At 43.4% G+C, this 7170-nt stretch overlaps 1 protein-coding gene across 1 annotated transcript in view; it reads left to right on the top strand.

Annotated features, from left to right (window-relative positions):
• Nucleotides 1-7170, top strand: part of LOC119413542 (GDNF family receptor alpha-1) — a 251133-nt gene that overhangs the window by 2303 nt on the left and 241660 nt on the right. The gene's annotated exons all lie outside the window — the stretch shown is intronic.

Genomic DNA, 7170 nt, shown 5'->3' on the forward strand with positions numbered 1-7170 from the left:
CTGCAGCCTCTAGATGGCAACCTTCTTCTTCCTGCCTCTCAGAGGCAGCAGATGTGATGAGCGCTAACATCAGGCCTGATGTTTCACTGAGACGAGGAGCAGAACTTGTTTCTGGGTTCTATCTGTGGCTCTGTGGATGCTCTGCACCGGACTCACTATTTACATCTGGAGCAAGAGGAAACTAACTGTAGCCGTGCTTTGTCTGGTTTTTCTTGTTTCGTGCAGTTTGTGAACACCTAAGGATCAGCTTTGTCTGTTCAGCTTGTTAGCTGAACTTCCTGCCACACAGCCTGCTCTGTCTCTGACATCTACTGGGAAATGTCTGAACATTTACAGTGCTGAGCTGAAAAACATGCTCCTCCATCACAGGTTCATGGGTTTAGGTGAAAACATTTCAATCTGAGAACTGCGAGCAGCAAAAAAACTGCATTCTTTGCAGCATGACGGCTCAGTGGTTAACACTGTTGCCTCACAGCAAGAAGGCCCTGGGTTCAATCCCCGGTTGGACCTGGGGTCTTTCTGTGTGGAGTTTGCATGCTCTACTCGTGCTTGCGTGGGTTTTCTCCGTGTACTCCGGTTTCTAAAAACATGCATGTTATCTGCCTTCAGGCCCAGGCCTCCAAGAGATCTGTGATCTCAATGGGATTTGCCTGGTTAAACAAAGGTTAATAAATAAATTCTGTGTAAAACACCGAGAGCTGAAACTTGCTAAGGAAGTTGCTAAAGCTAAAGAAGCAGAACATTGGCTAAACCTGAAGATGAACAAAAAGAAACAAAAATGGCAGTTATGAGCTAAAACTACCAAAACTCTAGCTACAAAACGGGTGGAAGTGGTGAATTACAAATACTCAACCTACTATAATTAAGTACTGGTAGATTTTTTGGGTACTTGTACAATTATGAGTATTTCTTTCAAGTGTGTAATTTTACTCCTACTTAAGTACAATTTAGACCATGTAATCTACTTTGCTACTTTTAAAATCAGATGTCGCTCCTGAGTACGGCCACAATTTGAATTAACATTCAAACCGTTCATCTGCATCTTTGTAGCCAATAAGGCTCTCAGATCACGAACACACCAGTTACCTTTGATGTAAACAAAGGACGAGTCTGTAGAGTAGAGAGTCATTTATGGACCGAAGATTTGGAGAAAAAGCCAAAATGGAGACAGAGGACAACACTGTCAACAGAGAAAATGACGAGGTACAAGCTGAGGCCGAGTGATAGTGACCGTACCTGGAGGAATGTTTCATGTACAGAGGGTGAAAAGGAGACAGCGTCCAGATGCAAACTTTGTTTGATCTCTACGGTGATAGCAGCATCAAATCTCTAAAAACATATTGCAGTATATGAGGTTTTACAACTACCTGCATGGCATTGCTTGTGGGTTATTAGTTTGACTAAGTATGTGAAGATCTTAGATCTTGTCACTGTCATTGGTTTGACTGGTACTAAAATAAGACGGAGCTTCTGAGAAATGTGCTTTGAATGTAGCTGTTATATTTATATTTATTATTTATTATTTACAGTAAATCAAACTGAATGCCTTCTACTGACAACACAATAAAACATCAGTTGGTTAAAAAGTAATTAATACTCTGAGTAGTTTTTGAGAAGAGTACTTTGTACTTTTACTTAAGTTTTTTTATAACACCAGTACTTTTACTTATAACTGAGTACAATTTAAGCAGTGTAACAGTACATGTACTTGAGTACAAATTTTCAGTACGCTTTCCACCTCTGCTAAAAAATAGGAAAACACTAGCTAACTAGCTAAAAGAGGAAAAGGCTAGCTAAAAGCTCCATCTTCTACCTCTTATGCGAAGTCGTGTTGTGGAGGCGACAGGTCCAGGAGAGAAACGTTTCTCCCCAGGGACACGTTCCAGCTCGTTCTGGAAGCTCTCAGGCCTCCTACCAGTGGGACGTGCCTGGAAACCTACCCTTTTGCTATTTTTTAGCTAAAAGCTAAAAATGGTAAAAGAGCAGCTAGAAACTTTGCTAATAGAAGCTAAAAGTAGCACAGATGGAGGTTCTGTATAAACCAAGTATGAACATGCTGTACAGTAGAGGCAGGGAAATGTCCCAGTGTGTGTTCTGGACTCCAGTTTATCCTTCACTGTGCTGAGATTAAAGCAGGAATAATCTTAGTCTAGTTCATGGGTTCTTGTAGTTTTTCCAGGACCTGTTCTAACTGTCCCGCCGTTCTTGGGCAGATTTTTTTTTTTTCTGATTTAGCTTCAGATCCAGGACACACCTGCTGTTAGTGACGGACTCTTTGTCTAACATCGGAAAAGTCGTTCATCTGTCTAAATAATCTGAATATTACACGTAATTTTTTTTTTTTTAATTTTCTTGTTTTTTATCCAAATATTGACTGAGATTTGATAGAAATGAGTTTTGACCCCCGGGTCAGGTCAGTGTCTTCAGTCTGATTTTCAAACGTCTGCTTTCTTGTGACCTGCAGTGAGTCTGATTTTAATGATCACATTGGCTGGACATCTGTGGCTGATGCACAAACAGCCGAGACAGCACGGCCGGCAGAGCGGATGGTTATTTTCAGCTGATGATGGAGGAGAAGGATCTTCTGTTTCTGTTGGTAATTTGGGAGAAGAGGTAATTTGCCAGTTTATCATGAAGACAGACGGTGTAGGAGCGTGTCCCCACACTGTCCAGACGAGGGGGGCTCCCTCTCGGTCAGCACGACCACTGAGCCACCCGTGTCTTATCCGTGCAGATGTCCTTCCACGGTTCTTTCACTTTCTTTATCCGTTTTGCTGAAACGGTGGTAAATTTGGCTCAGCATAGCAGCTTTAGAGAAAGAAGACACGCCCACAAAGTTCTGACCAATCACACATCACTTGGCCCCTGGATGGGCGGTGGTGTGTTTCTGACGCTTGTGCACAGAACGGGTTCTCGGAGGCCATCATTTCTGTAAACAAAAGTACGTGAGCGAGCCCGGAGTTCATGACGTCCTACAAAATATAAACCAGCCTAAACTGAGCACACGAATGTCTCATGAAGAAGAAGTTTAATGAAACTCTCAGGAAGGAGGCGGTGTCTGCACATTCAGTCTGTTGGCGTTCAAGCCACAGTGAATCAGCTGTAGCCCAAACTAAACTGACTGTGTCTCAGTGAGATGGACAGATGTTGAGATAACATTTGGTGGTAGTAGCTGAGAGTCATTGAACATCTCAAAGAATTAAAATATCGTGAAACCAATCAAACTCTTCACAAAGTGAAACTGGACTGTGTCTCAGTGGTCCAACGTTCTCCTTACTGATTAAAGTAAATGTTCATGTCATTTGTAAATGAAGTCTCAGAGTGTGGAGGAAGAGTGGAGAGGTCCAGAATCCACGTTGTTCAAGTCCAGAGTGAAGTTTCCACAGTCAGTGATGGTTTGGGTCCATGTCCTCTGCTGGTGCTGGTCCACTGGGTTTTCTGAAGTCCACAGTCCACGCAGCATCTAGCAGGACATTTTAGAGACTTCATGCTTCTTCTGCTGACGAGCTTCATGGAGATGATGGTTTCATTTTCCACCAGGACTCGGCACCGGCCCACACTGACAAAGGAACCAGAACCTGACTGTGGAATAGTCTCAGTTTCTGAGACACTGAATTCTATTTTTTTTTAATTTTCTGTAAGTTATAAACATCAAAACTACAAGAAGTAAAGGCTTGAAATATTTCACTCTGTGGAATGAATCTATGTAAAATATGAGTTTTACTTTTTGAAGTGAGTGACAGAAAATATTAAAGTTTTTCACGATATTTTAATGTTTTGAGTTGCACCTCCAACAGATTTTGTGAAAATGCAGCACAAGATTGTACAAAATGTTATTTTCAGGGTTCGACTAAAATGACAATACCTCTATAATATTTCAGCATAAGACAGTTGGAATCCAAACCTGGCATGACGGACATGAAAAACCTGTTTACGTGATTTTGCTTACTTGAATATTTGTACTCTCATTCGTCGGAGTCTGTGCGTCATTAAAGTTAAACAAATAAAGTTTCATTAATGTTTTCCTTTAAACACTGAATGAAGACTGCAGTACAGTGACAGATGCAGCTTTAGGTCTAAAAGAAGTCTGTAATCATTAGTGGGAGGGAGGGGTGAGTTGTGGGGGCAGCACAGGTCAAAGGTTAATCAGGGTCAGGAACTCGGAGCAGGGCTCGCTCAGCCTCTTTTCCTCTTTGTGTGAAAATGAAAGGTCAAAGCTCGTGGCTCAGAACATCCAGCTGGATTTTGATCCGTCAGACAGAACATGGGGGGGGGGGGGGGGGGGGGGGGCTGATTTTCTTCCTGTAGTCCACCTGCAGCTCTTTAGTTTTTCCAACGTTGAGTTGCGGGTGGTTCTGTCCACCACACCTCTGTATTCGGCTTCTTGGTCACCAGTGATGCAGCCACAATAGCAGAGTTATCCAAGAACTTCTGCAGATGTAGGATTGTGAGTTGTACCTGAAGTTCGAGGTGTAGAGTCACAACAAGACCCAATGAAAAAAAGATGTACTCAGTAAAAATAAGTTTTATGAATTTTGTTTTCAAATCCATCAAGCCTGAAAAGGGTAGAGTGCCATCTCCGGGTCGGGGAGGAGAACCTGCCCCAAGTGGAGGAGTTTAAGTATCTCAGGGTCTTGTTCACGAATGAGGGAAAAATGGAGCGTGAGATTGATAGGTGGCTAGGTGCAGCGTCGGCAGTGAAGCGGGTGCTGTACCGGTCTGTCAAAGTAAAGAAAGAGCTGAGTCAAAAGGTGAAGCTCTCAATTTACCAGTCAAGCTACGTTCCTACCCTCATCTATAGTCATGAGCTTTGGGTTGTGACCAAAAGAACGCGATCACGGATACAGGCGGCCAAAATGAGTTTTCTCCACAGGGTGTGTAGGCCCTCCCTTAGAGATAGGGTGAGAAGCTCGGTCATCCGGGAGGGATTCAGAGTAGAGCCGCCACTGCTTCTCCACATCTAGAGGAGCCAGTTGTGGTGGCTCGGGCATCTGTTTAGGATGCCTCCTGGACGCCTCCCTGGTGAGGTGTTCCGGACACGTCCCACCGGGAGGAGACCCAGAGGAAGACCCAGGACACACTGGAGGGACTATGTTTCTCGGCTGGCCTGGGAACGCCTCAGGATTCCCCCGGAAGAGCTGGCCCAAGTGGCTGGGGAGAGGGAAGTCTGGGCCTCCCTACGTAAGCTGCTACCCCCGCGACCCGACCCCGGATGTGGAAGAAAATGGATGAATGGTTTTCAAATCATGCTAATGTAGGTCTGTTTCAGTGCAGACCATAGTGTAGAAAAATAGACTTTTTTTTTATCTTGAAGGGCAAGTGAACATGTGTGGGTGTTTGTTTATGTCATACTTGCAAACGTCGCTTTTCTGCGAAATTTGCAGATTTCAATTAAAAATATGTTATTTGCGTGAATTTTCTCCAAAGAGTTGTATTATTTTATTTTTTTTGTTTGTATTTTTGGTGGTGTGGGGGGCTTGTCAGAGGCATGATAGATTGCTTAATTTCTCCTTGACTGGACTTACATAGCTAGCTCGCAGCCTGGGTGCATTAGAGAAGCAGAGTGCTACGTCTGTAGCATCTTAGCTAGCGTGTCTGTTTTGCACGCTGCTAGCTTAGCGCTACCTATTTAATTCATTCAACCTTTATTTATACAGGCTAACCTCATTGATCCACGGGGGACTCATTTACAAGAGGGACCTGTAAAGAGTTTAAGAAATGAGTCTGCTTCATTTGGTTTCTCTGGTTGTTGCTTTTTAAAAATTGTTTTGGGGTTGACCAGCCATCTTTCCTGTATATGTCCTCAATTAGGACATGTTAGTAAATGTCTTTTTTACCTGAAGCATGTTGTCTTTTCTCCTAATTTTCTTCATGGAATAGCCTATACCAGAATGCTTAATTTACATGTTAAAATTCACAAAATCTTGGGGGTGGGGGGAGACAGGACCTCCTTACTACATGTGTTAGGCCCGTCACCTTTTTCATCCTTTGTTAGTTTGCAGGTATGATGTGTGTGTGGGCGTTTCATGAACTACTGGATGGATTTTATTGAATCTATTGGACTTAGTGTAATATTTGGACATAGCCTACATCTGCAGTCAGTCTGATTCAAGATGGCAGCTGCAGCCAACTGAACACGAACATGGCCGTAACTCATCCAACTTTACAGACATGGAGTTAGAATGTGCGGTGGTATTAGCTGAGAGTCATCTTACACATACACTTCGAAGGCTCAAACTTGATCTGGTTTAAAAAGTTCACTGAAAAGTCCAGACGTGTTCATGTTCTTGTCAGCAAGCAGGTCCGGGGTGCATGATATTCCTGTGGTTCTGTAATGGACCCGGCGTGTCTGACCGGCGTCACTGATCTCCAGAGGAACCCAGACGAGCAGCTGCAGCCAGCTGAACACCTGCTTTCTAACGCGTCAGCCGGCCTTCAGCTGCTCTCCTCTCCTGCTGGCCTCAGAAAAGCACGGAGTTTGTGTCGGAATCTGATTTGACTCCTGAGAACAAACCAGATACCAACAACACGTGCCCAGTGGGGTTTTTAGTGAAACCAGATATCAGAGGCTCATCCTAACCAGGAGCTCCACCTGCAGCTTTGTGTCACTGATCAGTGGTCAGCATAGAGCTGAAGAAGTTTCAGTGCTTGTACTGAAAGAGTTTGACTGAAATTAGTGCAACAGATTAAAATCTAATAGGTTAAAGGGCTATTTTTTTTGTGGGCCTTTTTTTTGTGGGTCAGGCGCTGACTTCCATTTTGCTGTGTGGCTACAGCTACGTGTAAGAAAGGTTCCGAACAAAAACTGGGCTGTCTCGTCTTCAAAATCCAAAATGGCCACCACATATAAATCTATGTAAACCAGTTACTCCTATCATTTGAGTGAACTATACTCTCTAGTTTTTATATGTATAGTTTCCTCAAATTATTAGGGTGGCTTTTTTTACTGTAGTTTACTGTTGTCATTGTTTACTGTTATTGTTGTCGGTACTTTATATGGTCCCTCTTGTAAATGAGTCCTCATGGCTCAGTGAGGCTAGCCTGTATAAATAACGCCCGCTTCTCCGCAGCAGAGTGGAGATCAGCTGATCAGCTGCAGGAGGAAGCTTATCCTGAAGTATGGGCTGCACAGTGGTGCAGCAGGTGCTAAATAATTTAAAATAATTTATT

Source organism: Nematolebias whitei, chromosome 1 (genome assembly GCF_014905685.2).
Source record: "Nematolebias whitei isolate Nwh7 chromosome 1, NemWhi1, whole genome shotgun sequence".
NCBI lineage: Eukaryota > Metazoa > Chordata > Actinopteri > Cyprinodontiformes > Rivulidae > Nematolebias > Nematolebias whitei.